Genomic DNA, 13,851 nt, shown 5'->3' with positions numbered 1-13,851 from the left:
TAATTACTCAAATAATTGTGATAACAGGGTCGAGACTCAACTCCTGACCCCGCCTCTTCGCTGACTGCTACTGGGTCCTCCCTCTTTCTGCTCCATGTGCTTTATCATACCTCGTCTTAAAACTATGTATGGTTCCTGCCTCCACTACACCACTTACCAGACTATTCCACTTCCTAACAACTCTGTGGCTGAAGAAAAAACTTCCTAACATCCCTTTGACTCATCTGAGTCTTCATTTTCCAATTGTGACCCATTGTTTCCGTGTCCCATCTATGGAACACCCTGTCACTGTCCACCTTGTCCATTCCATGCAGTATTTTGTATGTCGTTATCATGTCTCCTCTAACCCTCCTGTCCTCCAGTGTCGTCAGACCGATTTCCCTTAACCTTTCTTCATAGAACATTTCCCTTAGCTCTGGAACCAGCATTGTTGCAAAGCTTTGTGCTTTCTCTAATTTCTTGATATGTTTGACCAGGTGTGGGTTCCAAACTGGTGCTGCGTACTCCAGTATGGGCCTGAAGTACACAGTGTATAGAGACTTGAACGATTCCTTACTGAGGTACCGGAACGCTATTCTCAGGTTTGCCAGGCGCCCATGTGCCACAGCAATTACCTGGTTAACGTGTGCTTCTGGCGACGTATTCGGTATTATATTCGCTCTTAGATCTTTCTCCTTGAGTGAGGTTTGCAGTCTCTGGCCGCCTAGCCTATACTCTGTCTGGGGTCTTCTTTGCCATTCTCCAATCTTCATGACTTTGCATTTGGTGGGGTTTAATTCTAGGAGCAAGTTTCTGGACCACACGTCCTGCCTGTCTAGGTCTCTTTATAGATTTTCTGGTCTGCATCTGATTTAATTCTCCTCATTAACTTCACATCATCTGCAAACAGGGACACTTCTGAGTCTATCCCTTCCGTCATGTCATCCACATTTACCAAGAATGGCACTGGGCTCAGGACTGACCCCTGTGGGGACCCCGATCGTCACAGGCGCCCACCCTAATACCTCATCACGGACCATTGCTCGCTGTTGCCTCCCTGGTAGGTATTCTCTGATGCATTGCAGTGCCTTTCATGTTATACGTGCCTGATGCTCTAGCTTCTGCACTAATCTCTTCTGAGGAACTGTGTTGAAGTCCTTCTTGCATCCAAGAAAATGCAATCAACCCACCCCTCCCTCTCATGTCTTACTTCAGTTACCTTGTCATAAAACTCTAGCAGGTTTGTGACACAAGATTTGCCTTCCATGAATCCGTGCTGGCTGTCATTTATAACCTTGTTCCGCTCCAGGTGCTCGTCCTGATAATCTTCTTGACTTTACATACTATACACGTCAGTGACAATGGTCTATAGCTTAGTGCTTCATTTCTGTCTCCTTTCTTAAAGATGAGAGCTACATTTGCCATCTTCCATACCTCAGGTAGTTGCCCAATTTCAAGGGACGTGTTGAAGAGTGTGGTTAATGGCACACACAGTGTCTCTTCTACCTCTGTAAGGACCCATGGAGAGATGTCCGGTCCCATTGCCTTGAGGTATCAAGGTCACTTAGGAGCTTCTTCAGCTCCTCCTGAGTAGTGTGTATTTCATCGAACACTTGTTGGTATATCCCTTGTTGGTGTACCCCACTGTTTGTCTTCCCAGTGTCCCTTCAGCCTCCACTGAAAATACTTCCTGAAATCTCATGTTGAGCTCCTCACCTTCTTTCCTCAGCCTGATTACCTGGTCCTTGGCTGATGTCTACCTCCTGATGTGGCTGTAAAGCAGTTTCGGGTCACACTCGACTTTCGATGCTATGTCATTTTCGTACTGCCACTGGGCCTCCCTCCTTATTCATGCATAGTTGTTTCTGGCTCGTCGACTAATCTCTCTATTTTCCTGGGTGCTTTGGTCCTTCGCCTTCTGTACTTTTTCCATTCTCTAGCACACTTAGTTTTTGCCTCCCTGCATGTTCGGGTAAACCAGGGGCTCATTCTGGTCTTCCAATTATTTCTGTTACCCTTGGTAACAAACTTTTCCTCTGCCTCCTTGCAGTTTATTATATAGTCAATCATTTCGTTTACTGACTTTCCTACCAACTCTCTTTCCCACTGAACCTCCTGCAGGAAAGTCCTCATACCTGTATAGTCCCCTCTTACATAGTTTGGCTTTTACCTTTTTACTCCTGTTACCCTCTCCACTTGTAGCTCTACACTGTATTCCAAGCTCAGAACCAAGTGGTCACTAGCTCCACAGGGCCTTTCATGTGTGATGTTCTTGATGTTTGAGCTACTCAGGGTGAACACAAAGTCCAATCTTGCATAAAAGGACACAAGTGCAACTACATATGTATTTATTCAAGCACTGTCAATATTGTGTGTGTGTGTGTGTGTGTGTGTGTGTGTGTGCGTGTGCATGTGTGTATACTCACCTAATTGTACTCACCTAATTGTGGTTGCAGGGGTCGAGACTCAGTTCTCGGCCCCGCCTCTTCACTGAATGCTACTAGGTCATCACTCTCCCTCCTCCCTGAGTTTTATCATACCTCGTCTTAAAGCTATGTATGGTTCCTGCCTCCACTACATCGCTTGCCAGACTGTTCCACTTCCTGACCACTCTATGATGGAAGAAATACTTCCTAACATCCTTGTGACTCATCTGAGTCTTCAACTTCCAAAGGTGATCCCTCGTATCTGTGTCCTCTCTCTGGAACATCTTGTCTCTGTTCACCTTGTCTATGCCACGCCGTATTTTGTATGTCGTTATCATGTCTCCCCTAACCCTCTTGTCCTCTAGTGTCGTCAGGCCGATTTCCCTTAACCTTTCATCGTAGGACATTCCCCTTAGCTCTGGAACTAACCTTGTTGCAAACCTTTGCACTTTCTCTAATTTCTTGACGTGCTTGATCAAGTGTGGGTTCCAAACTGGTGCTGCATACTCCAGTATGGGCCTGAGGTACCCGGTGTACAGTGTCTCGAAAGATTCCTTACTTAAGTATCGGAATGCTAATCTCAGGTTTGCCAGGTGCCCATATGCTGCAGCAGTTATCTGGTTAATGTGTGCTTCCGGAGACGTGCTCGGTGTTATACTCACCCCAAGATCTTTCACTTTGAGAGAGGTTTGTAGTCTTTGGCCATCAAGCTTATACTGTGTCTGAGGTCTTCTTTGCCCTTCTCTAATCTCAGTAGTAGTACCAGTTCCTAGTAACCAGTTACCAGTAACCAGTGTACCAGTAGATGACTCACTACCAACCGTCTGTGTGAATCACTGACTGTATTCATATTGCTGCTGACCATAGCAGGATTTCAAACACCCTCACCCATAGGCACTGTGGGTCAGTCGAAGATAGGGAGCAGAGAGAGGCAGGTCGGCTGTTGGCACTTCCCATACTTTCCGTTATATTATATGTACTACCAGCCTACGTGAGTATTCTTACCCCATCCACGTTGTTATCGAAAACCCACATGACAAATGGTGACAGCGGTGTGGGCGTGGATTTAAGGGTATTTCAGACGTTAGAAGACTGTTTGTGGGTTGCCGGCAGGTCAGAGGTGAACCGTCTGAGCCACCTCCAGCTAGCTCGCTTACCCTCACTCACCTCCACCCCTGTGTACTCCAGCCTGAAAGCCAGTTGCAGCCGTTTTTCAAGCTTCCTGGCTTAGTTCGTGTGCTAATTGCTTCAATCTCCGAGGGGTTGACCCGGATTTTGCAATTAAGCCAGTCAGTAAGCCAGACTGTGGAAGTGAACGCTAGTCAGCCTGCCTCAGCCTACCATCCAGCCTGTCTCCTGTCATCCACCTGCTCCTTCATGCTGTGTGCATCGTTACACGTCTTCCAGTCAGCCATTCTCGTGGGTTAAGCCAGTCAGCCAACCCAGCTTCCTAACCCAGCTGAGAGAGAGAAGTAAGCCACGCAAGTTCCTCTGAAGTATTGTCTCTTATATCGCTTGTGCTTGGATGCTGGTAAGAGTGGTCTTCATCATTCCTGTGGCATTGTGATTTAGTTAAGCCACCTTGTGCGTGGTGAGAAGTGCGTGGCAGTGAGAGCGCACATGGCCAGCTTGTTCCGCTGCCCCCAACACCACCCACCACCCACCTCTTCACTCATCTACCTGTGGGGTTTTTCCACCCTTGGACCGGGTCCTAGGACTGTTTTGGTTCACATCATTGGTCAAGAGATTGTAGCTGAGCGCCAACGATAAAGCCAGTTATGTGAGTTCACCGAGAAAGCGCATTTCTTCCGACGACAGTGTGAGTGTAGGAGGCGTCATCACCCACAGGACAACCTTCCCTCATCACTAGTCACCCGTCTTCTACTCCAGACTTCAGTGATAATTTTTTTAGAGACATTTTCTTGCATTCAAAGACATTTGCGTGTGTGAGACATTTACAGTGAATTTCTTGTGTACTCTTAACCTTGTGTTTTCAGTGTAGACTCAGTGTTTCTTTGACTCATTATTTTTGCAATATTTTTCAGTGTTATCGCTCATCTCATATTTTTTTTTCTCTGTGTTTTTTTTATGCTACTCTCTGTGTGTAGTATTATTGTGTAGTGTACCAGTCAGTCACTCCGTGTGAAGTAATTCATTCATTTCTTTTTGTATTCTTTCAGCATTGTATTCTCCAGTAGTTGTCACTGTAGTTCATGCAGTGATATTCACCCCAGTATACCAAATTATCCATTTATTTCTATGTGTACCTTTTTTTTCGTATGCCAGCAGTGTCTCATTCCCTGATCTTTTCGCAGACTTGTGTACCATTATTTTTGCCAGCAATTTTTGTCGTATCAGTCACAGCAAGATTTTGTTGTAAGAATATACTAAAAAAAATGAATAAGTGAATATGTTGTGTGCCCCGCCACTTGTAAGTGTTGTGTGCCCCGCCACTTGTAAGTGTTGTGTGCCCCGCCACTTGTAAGTGTTGTGTGCCCCGCCACTTGTAAGTGTTGTGTGCCCCGCCACTTGTAAGTGTTACACTTCCAGTTTTGTTTCTTGTTTTATTTTTATTCATATTTTTCATATTTCTTTGAACAAATTCACTCTTAGTGTAATTTCAATTTCTTTTTAACGTAAAGTGTTTTCTTTACTCTGTTTGAGTAAATTGTTTTGTCTAATTTACAATTAAGAGTTAAAGTGTTCAATCAGTTTTTCTTCATATTTTTATTTTATTATTTAACCTGCATTTTCCCAGTGTAACTTTTATTACTGCATTGATTATTTCTGCACCTTATTTTGTTGCACTTGTTCTGCAGTGAATTATTTTCTTTTATTGATATTTTTATGCATTATTATTCTCAGTTCATTATTGTTTGAGTCTTGTTTTTCATTTTATTATTTTTCCTCATGTTGTCTTTGCATTATATTTTAATTTTGTTTATGCATTCTTAGAAAATATTTAAATTTCCCAGTTATCTCTCGTTGCATACAATTTAGTGATTTTATTTTATACTTTTTACATTGATTTACAATTTTATTAGTTAATTTCTTTATTAGCAAGAGTACAGACAGCTCATTTTGCATTTAATTCAGTCTCCAGTAATATTTTTACTTGTAAATTTCAATGTATTTTTTTATCTTGTCCAGCAGTCCTTTACATTGAGTTGTCCTTCCTCTTGCAGTGTATCTTAGACATTTTTTTTATTACTTCTGCAGAATTAGTTGCATCTCTTTTATTTTAATTTTAGCATTTTGTATCATTTTTATTGTTCATTATTTTTGCCTTATTTGTTCTTGTGCAACTTCTTTGCCATTATGTCTCACATACCGTCAAGTGATACTTTAGTGAATGGCGACACTCAGACCTCTCAGGCTACTGCTGCTCCTGTCATCAGTCCTCACAGTTCCTTATCGACTGACAGACCGACCCAGACACTGAGACACTATAGTTTTACTCGTGATTCCCTTGATGCGTTACCTTTATTCAATGGCCATGTACATAGTCTTGAAGCATGGTTTACTGCCATTCGTTCTCGTGTTAATGCTCTAGTTGAAGGTCCTCCTTCAGAGGAAAGTCTTATCAGACTTGCGAAAGAAGCTCTTCATCGATCCCCTGCTGCTGTTCACGTTGTTGATCTCCTTGATATGCGAGACTTCAGGAATCTTACTAAGTGGTCACAATATGAGGAACTGATTCGTTCTTTCCTCGTACCAGTAAAAACAGCTGATCCATATGTCGTTCTTAGGGAACTAGTGAATGCTACACCCATGACTAATGAATCGTTGAGTGCATTTGCTGTTAGATTAGACAAACTTTTATCATCATTTATCAATGCTGTCCAGTCCTCAGCTTTTGTCCCTGACGAGGATAAACCATCCACAGCATCGTTTGCTAAAATAGCAGCTTTTGGAGCAATCAAAGAACTAATGCCGCCTGCTTCCGTGTGTGCTTATGAGGCTAATCCTCCAACTGTGACGATGGAACCACTTACAGCCCTAAATCATGTACGTTCCTTGTGCCCCCAGGGTACTTTCCCATGTATCAAAAGTAATTTCACACCTATGCCTCAGTCTGCACCACCTCTTGTTTGCGCCACAGCGACAAATCGTGGTCGTCAACCATCTCAGCGATCACCAAGGACCAGTGTACAGAGTCATTATAAACCTCGTAGTATTCATAGTACATTCAGTAACCATAGTCAGCGGACTTGTTACAACTGTGGTTTCCGTGGCCATATTGCAATTAATTGTCCTGATAGTCACCCTAAGAGGCGTCGTACTGATGATGAGTACCAGTCAGATCTTCCCTACTGTACTTATCATAGAATACATGGACATGACACATCTGAGTGCAATGCTCTCTACAACCTTCAGTACTCTAGGTCTTTCCGTGGCCGTTCCAACCGCAGAACCCGTAGAGGAAACAGACATCGTGGTTCTCAAACTAACCAGAACCAGGCTCATTCTTCCAATTCGGGGGAATTCGAGCGCCCCAGTCAAACCGTCCCATGGTGACAGTAGGTGATAATGAGTACACCATCCCCGTTCACAATTCCTTTGAAGCCTTAAGCAGTCTCGAGAATGACAATCCTGCTGATGATGTTGCTTCACACGTCTCTGACGTAGATGATTTTGGGGATGAAGTGGAACAAATCTTTTCTGATGACAATCCACCTTTTTGTTTGCACATAACTTCCAATGCAACCATAGGCCCTATAGTGCAAGCATCTGTTCATAATGCGCCCGTTCATTTGTTCATGGACTCTGGTGCGCAAGTCAATATTATCAGGTCTAGTTTGTTTAGGGATAAGCAGTTACGACATGTCCTTCTCGTAGAACCGACTCATGTGTCCTCCCTTAGTGGAGTAGCTGGTTCTCACCTGCGTGTCCGAGGTCGGACTTCCCTCACTTTTTCTATCCAAGGTAGAGACTTCACTGCTTCCTTCCTTGTTGTCGACCAGATTACTTTCCCTGGTGACCTTCTACTGGGATTTGCTTCCATGCGAGACTTACGCATTGTGCTCGACCCTTATCGATGGCATGCCCAAATTGATGACTTGATCGTACCATTTTGGGGTTACCAGCTTGGATCCGAGATCTGCCATACTGCCGCAGAGTACGACATTCGAATTAAGTCCTTACAGGCCAGTGCATTTTCCAGTAGCGTACCCAAGCGGTCAGGCACTGGTGATCCTGTCACTCCTGTCTGTGTTCCTGCAACTTCAGACTTGCAAGATAGTGTCCAGTTACCTCAAGTGTCCGAGGACGCTCTGACTACCTTGAGTGCTGAGCCTATCCCTGCAATGTCTGCTAGTTCAAGTAGTAGTTTCTCCACAGGGGACGCCTTGTCGGAAAACGATTACTTGCAACTAGTAATGCCATCTCTTGTTGATGTCACATGCCGTCTGCAGAAAGACGTTTCTGTCGCAGCTAGTGCCCTCACTAGAGTGTCTGTTGTTGTTCCTAGTGTTCCAGATGGTGATAACGTCCTAGTTGACAGTGATTCCTGCAAAGTAAAAGGTCTATTTGTTGAACCATCCTTACATGTTGTAAGAGATAGTAAGATCCATTTCTTCCTAGCTAACACTTCTGGTCACAGTGTTCGTCTCAGAGCAAATACCAATCTTGTTGACCTTGTTCACTATCCTTACCCTGTTCAGGTAGAGGATGAGTTGTCACCTGACCAGTGGGTCGGTGCTATTTCTACCGGGGAGACCTCATCCACTTCACTGGATCAATCTGTTCCACCAGTTGAGGAGAAAGACTTAGCTCCCACTGACTTCCCAGATGAAGTCAAGCGTTTGTTGACTCTGTTGAACAAACGTCGTAAAGCCATTGCCTTACCAGGTGAGAAGATGGGTATAACGAACTTATTGTCCCATCGTATTCCACTTGAACCTGGTACTAGACCTATCTATATACCTGCGTACAGAATGCCTCATTCACAAGTTGCTGTCGCAGAAGAATTGATCAATCAAATGCTTGATGATGGAGTTATTGCACCTAGCAATTCACCTTGGAATGCGCCCTTGATCCTAGTACCTAAGAAGGATGGTACTTGGCGCCCAGTGATTGACTTTAGGAAGTTAAATGCGAAAACTATTCCAGATCGCTTCCCACTTCCTGTACTGGGTGATCTTTTACGTAACATCGGAGATAACAAAGTCTTTTCAACCCTGGACTTGTTACAAGGGTTTTGGCAAGTCCCTCTTCACGAGGACAGCCAAGAGCTAACTGCATTCTCCACTCCTACAGGTCATTATCACTTCCTCCGTATGGCGTTTGGATTACGATCCTCCCCTATCACGTTCTCAAGGCTCATGACTAATATCTTTAGAGGTCTCATAGGTAATGCACTTATGGTGTACTTAGATGACGTAATCGTCATGTCTAAAGACGTGGATACACACTTGAAAAGACTTGATGTAGTACTTGGTAAGCTTGAAGAAGCCAATTTAAAGATCAAACTGTCTAAATGTCAATTTTTCAGATCAGAAATTAAGTTTCTTGGTCACGTAGTCACTCCTAGAGGGGTTACGACTGACCAAAGTAAAGTAACTGCAGTACTAAATTTTCCAACTCCCAAAACTGCTGATGCCGTAAGATCCTTTGTGGGCTTAGCAGGTTTTTATAGATCTTTCATTGCCAATTTTTCTTCCATAGCTGCTCCTCTAACTGAGTTGCTTAAGAAAGATGCTCCTTTTGTTTGGACCTTCCGTCAAGAAAGAGCATTCCAAACTCTAAAAGAAAAGCTAACATCTGCTCCAATTTTGAAATTTCCAGATTTTTCTAAGCCCTTCTATCTGACAACTGATGCTAGTTCTATTGGCATAGGTGCCGTACTAGCTCAGAAGACTGATGGCAAGTACAACGCAGTTGCATTTGCTAGCCGAGTCCTTACGAAGGCTGAACGTAATTATACAGTAACTGAGCAAGAAGCTTTAGCAATAGTATGGTCTTTAAAGCACTTCCGAGACATTATTTATCAGTACTCTGTTCATGTCTTGACAGACCATGCTCCACTGATACCTTTATTCCAGAACAAACAACCTACTGGAAGGTTAGCCAGATGGACCTTGACTATCCAAGAGTTCAATCCCACCTTTGAACACTTACCTGGCAAGTCAAATGTAGTCGCAGATGCCTTATCGCGACATGTTAGTATAGTAACTGCAGACCCTCCATTTAGTGCTGAGGATGTAAAGAATGCTCAACGAACAGATCCCATGTGGTCTGGTGTGATTCGATTCCTGCTCCAGGAAGATCTTATTCTGACTGTGAAGCCACCAGCACCCATCAGTGACTTTGTCATGAACCAAGAATTACTGTATCGAACAGCCGAGTTGGGTACTCCTAGCAGAAGAGTATACCAGTTAGTAATTCCACAGTCACTAGTGAATGTAGCCTTACAGCTAGTTCACGATGTACCAGGTGTTGCACACCCTGGTATGGATCGTTCAGTAAAACAAGCCAGATTGAAATACTTTTGGCCTCGTATGGCAACTGATATTTCTGAGTATGTTAAGAAATGTAGTGTCTGCATGCAACATAAAGGTAATGCTAATGGTCCTAATCCAATCCAAGTGTATCCAACTACTAGCGAACCGTGGGAAAGAGTTGCGCTAGATTTGTTAACTAATTTCCAATGTTCCCTCCAGGGCAACAAACATCTGTGTGTTATGGTAGACCATTTCACCAGATATTGTGAGTTAGTTCCTATTGCAGATAAGACTGCCGAGACAGTAGCTAAAGCGTTTAAAGAACGCATTATCTGCAGGCATACCACCCCTAAGTCCCTAGTAACAGATAATGGAGGTGAATTCTGTAATGAGATTCTTGAAAATTTGTGTACCTTGTACAAGATCTCTAAATCCACCATTGTTCCTCATCATCCTGCCAGCAATGGGTTAGCGGAACGAACCAATAAGAAAGTACTTGATGTCTTGAGAGCCACTATCAATCCCAACAGTGAAACTTGGGATGAAGTTATACCTGATGTGCAGTGTGCTATAAATTCTGCTTACAATGTTTCTATAGGTGACACTCCACATTATGCATTGTATGGTGTAGATAAACGTTTGCCTTATGAGTTGCTATATTCTAATCCGAAACCAAATTACAACCCTGATGATTTCATAGCAACTCGTACCAGCTTAGCTCAAAGTGTTTTTAGAAGAATCCGTGAAACACTTCATAAATCAACAGCAGAATTTACAAGAGTCGCAAACACTCGAGCAAAGCCATCCAAAATCAAAGTAGGTTCGAGAGTTATGCTGACTAACTTTAACAAAACGTCTGCAATGCCTAAGCTTGATCAAAAGTTTGTTGGTCCTTATCGAGTAGTTGAACATATCACTGGTAATAAGTATAAGGTTAGAGAAATTAGTACTGGTCAGTATAAAGAATCGCATTTAGATCATATGAAGTTAGTATGTGATGATAATGATGTTCCAACCCAGACTAATGTGACAGACTCTGACAATCCTCCTGATCCTGTACTCTCTACCTCTGATACTCAGTCAGACGATCAACCTGAATGTCGTTATTCCCTACGTACACGACAGGTATTGAGAAATCCTCAAGTATCATTTGTAACTACCAATTCAGATTTGCCTCAAATACAGCATGAGTTAGCCAGTGCAACAGAGTTTGATCCTCCCAGAGATGACACCCATTCTGCATATGTCAATCTCACCCTAGCAGAGTTGGGGTTAAATGTAAATAACCTGTATAGATGAATAATTACAGTATCAACTTATCAGTATTCAAGAATTTTTTTTTTTTTGTGTTCACGTTCTCTCCGAATTCTGAGAGTTAACAGTCTAGATTTGAGTGCACCGAATCTGCCTTTCTGTTAAACACTTCTTTCTTTGTATATATTCCTTCCTCAGAATCCGTAGATCACATGAATACAGATCGATCGATCAAATTTTTTTTTATCACTTCTATTGTGTAATCCCAACGTTGAGTTTCATTCGATGAGTTGTGCTATATTATACCTTGTATTGCATTACAGTTTCATTACAGTTTCATTTACGTAGCTTCCATTCCAATATTCTACTTATGTATATAATGTTCAATTGTTGTGTACTTTGACATTGTATAGAATCAGCCCAAGCCGTACACCTGCCGTCTCTAGTTTGTATTAGTTGTATGTCGGGACGACATACGTTAGCGTCGCCGAGCTCTCAGTAGTAGTACCAGTTCCTAGTAACCAGTTACCAGTAACCAGTGTACCAGTAGATGACTCACTACCAACCTTCTGTGTGAATCACTGACTGTATTCATATTGCTGCTGACCATAGCAGGATTTCAAACACCCTCACCCGTAGGCACTCATGGGTCAGTCAAGTTAGAGAGCAGAGAGAGGCAGGTCGGCTGTTGGCGCTTTCCATACTTCCGTTATATATATACGTACTACCAGCCTACGTGAGTATTCTTACTGAGTTGCATGGGGTCAGCACCAGTCTCTAGCTGGAAATTGGGGGTCTCTCTCCTTGAGCTATCAGAATTAGAATAAGCAGCATTTACTGGCATTAATAGAATTTATTGAGGTGTAGGAGAGTTAAGCAGTTAATGATAGGTAGCCTAGTATGAGAGGTAGTCTAGCAAAGCCTAGAATACAGAATTGAACGTAATTTTAGGCACACAAGACAGTACAGTGGGAACCAAGAGATTGGGTACATATGCAAAACATATGTAGTACATACGAGGGAAATAAGGACTGCTTACATAAACACAAGCATACACACAAACTAGGTGAGTACAGGTATCATGTGGGAGTTCGACACGTGTAATTAGGTATAGAAATACTCACGTAGGCTGGTAGTACGTATAATTACAGATATGTGGAGAGAGCCCTGACAGCCGTTACCTTGTCTCCTCGCTCACTCTCGTATAACTGACTGACTGACTGGCCGCCCACGTACCCATAGAGGGTCTTTGAATAATGCCAGGTCAGCGCAATATGAGTTCAGATAGTGACTCAGGCAGAGACGGTTGGTCGTTGAGTCAACGGTACACTGGTTACTGGTAACTGGTTACTACTACTGACAGCTCGGCGACGCTAACGTATGTCGTCCCGAAATACAACTAATACAAACTAGAGATGGCAGGTATACGGCTTGGGCTGATTCTATACAATGTCAAAGTACACAACAATTAAACATTATAACATACATAAGTAGAACATTGGAATGGAAGCTTACGTGACTGAAACTGTAATGCAATACAAGGTATACTATAGTACAACTTAAAACTCAACAATGAACATCGAACTCAACGTTAAGATTACAAGTGATAAAAAAAAAAAATTTTGATCGATCGATCTGTATTCATGTGATCTACGGATTCTGAGGAAGGAATATATACAAAGAAAGAGTGTTTAACAGAAAGGCAGATTCGGTGCACTCAAATCTAGACTGTTAACTCTCAGAACGCGGAGAGAACATGAACACAAAAAAAAAAATTCTTGAATACTGATAAGTTGATACTGTAATTATTCATCTATACAGGTTATTTACATTTAACCCCAACTCTGCTAGGGTGAGAATGACATATGCAGAATGGGTGTCATCTCTGGGAGGATCAAACTCTGTAGCATTGGCTAACTCATGCTGTATTTGAGGCAAATCTGAATTGGACGTTACAAATGATACTTGAGGATTTCTCAATACCTGTCGTGTACGTAAGGAATAACGACATTCAGGTTGATCGTCTGACTGAGTATCAGAGGAAGAGAGTACAGGATCAGGAGGATTGTTACCTTGGAGGGAACATTGGAAATTAGTTAACAAATCTAGCGCAACTCTTTCCCAAGGTTCGCTAGTAGTTGGATACACTTGGATTGGATTAGGGCCATTAGCATTACCTTTATGTTGCATGCAGACACTACATTTCTTAACATACTCAGAAATATCAGTTGCCATACGAGGCCAAAAGTATTTCAATCTGGCTTGTTTTACTGAACGATCCATACCAGGGTGTGCAACACCTGGTACATCGTGAACTAGCTGTAAGGCTACATTCACTAGTGACTGTGGAATTACTAACTGGTATACTCTTCTGCTAGGAGTACCCAACTCGGCTGTTCGATACAGTAATTCTTGGTTCATGACAAAGTCACTGATGGGTGCTGGTGGCTTCACAGTCAGAATAAGATCTTCCTGGAGCAGGAATCGAATCACACCAGACCACATGGGATCTGTTCGTTGAGCATTCTTTACATCTTCAGCACTAAATGGAGGGTCTGCAGTTACTATACTAACATGTCGCGATAAGGCATCTGCGACTACATTTGACTTGCCAGGTAAATGCTCAAAGGTGGGATTGAACTCTTGGATAGTCAAGGTCCATCTGGCTAACCTTCCAGTAGGTTGTTTGTTCTGGAATAAAGGTATCAGTGGAGCATGGTCTGTCAAGACATGAACAGAGTACTGATAAA

The 13,851-nt window shown here is 42.8% G+C and overlaps 1 protein-coding gene across 1 annotated transcript in view; it reads right to left on the bottom strand.

Annotated features, from left to right (window-relative positions):
- Positions 1-13,851, bottom strand: part of LOC128685279 (uncharacterized) — a 40,782-nt gene that overhangs the window by 26,132 nt on the left and 799 nt on the right. The gene's annotated exons all lie outside the window — the stretch shown is intronic.

This window comes from Cherax quadricarinatus, chromosome 1 (genome assembly GCF_038502225.1).
Source record: "Cherax quadricarinatus isolate ZL_2023a chromosome 1, ASM3850222v1, whole genome shotgun sequence".
Classification (NCBI taxonomy): Eukaryota; Metazoa; Arthropoda; class Malacostraca; order Decapoda; family Parastacidae; genus Cherax; species Cherax quadricarinatus.
Note: the sequence above shows the minus strand (reverse complement) of the source record. Positions and strands in the feature narration are given on the sequence as shown.